Below are 1,213 nucleotides of genomic sequence, written 5' to 3'. Positions count from 1 at the left end.
TGTGACATTGAACCCACAGCGTGGTGTCAGTATTCATCCATTCATGAAAGCGAAGCCTCGTGATCCATCACCCACCTTGGGATCCTGTCACAGTGACAATTAAATTATAACCCAAGTCGTTCAGGGACCTTCAAACAGTACCTTCTGTCCACGATGCGAGATCCTTGCAGAGATAACTCTGTTCCATGCCCCAAGGAATACATAGGTTCCGTCTCTTCCCTTCTTATTTTTCTCAGATCTGTCAGAGCTTTGATTTATTTTTCCTAATAATTAGTTTTTACTCCTATTGAGTTTTTTTTTTACCACCCTCATTTTCCATTTTACCAATTTCTGTGCTAATGATTGCTATAATTTGTTCTTTGTGCTTACTTTGGGGTTGTTTTTCTCTCCTTTTTTCTTTTTTTTCTCTCTCTTCTTGATGTAGCAATTTAGATTATTGACTTGAAATCTTTCCTGTCTTTCTAATGTAGGCAGCTGATGTTGTAAATTTCCCTCTCAGCATTCCTTTAGCTGTCACACATATTTTCAAATGTTTGCTTTTGATTTTCATTCAGAGTATGCATTTAAAAAATTTCCCTGGAGGCTTCCTCTTTGACCCTGGTATTGTTTGGGAGCATGTTATTTAATTTCCAAGTATTTGAAGATTTTCTTTTCTACGATTGATTTCTAGTTAATTCCCATTGTTTGGAAACTCTGATTTGATTTGTTTTAAATGTATTGGGTGGGCTGAGGATATAGTTCATCAGTAGAGTGCTTTAGCATTTGTGAAGACCTGAATTCAATCCACAGCACTGTAAAAAGAAAGTTTCTAGAGTTTTCTTTATCGTACAGCACATGGCTCATTGTGGAATGTTTTCTGTGTTTGAGTTTTTATGCTGCTATTGTTAAGTGTTCTAGAAATGCCAGTTCCAGTTGCTTCATGGTATTGTTTAATTCTCCTATATTTTGTGCCTGTTTTCTTTCTGGTAGTTGAGTGTAGGGGCATTGAAAGTCCCCAGTTATATTTCTAAACGTGGCTCTTTCTCAGCCGAGTATTGTCAATTTGGTTTTATATGTGGCTGATGGGTTTCCATTTGTGGAGTTACCACAGAAGGCTTTGGTATTTATGAAGAATATGCCAAGGTAAGTTAAGAAGAATGGAAATCTGTTTCTTAAAGTTCTAGAGGCTGCAGCTGGGAAGGTGGCTCAGTGGTAGAGTGCTTGCCTTGCATGC

The sequence above is a fragment of the Dipodomys ordii genome, unplaced genomic scaffold (assembly GCF_000151885.1).
Source record: "Dipodomys ordii isolate 6190 unplaced genomic scaffold, Dord_2.0 Scaffold12, whole genome shotgun sequence".
NCBI classification, from domain to species: Eukaryota; Metazoa; Chordata; class Mammalia; order Rodentia; family Heteromyidae; genus Dipodomys; species Dipodomys ordii.
The sequence above is the reverse complement of the archived record's forward strand: the minus strand, read 5'-3'. Positions refer to the sequence as shown.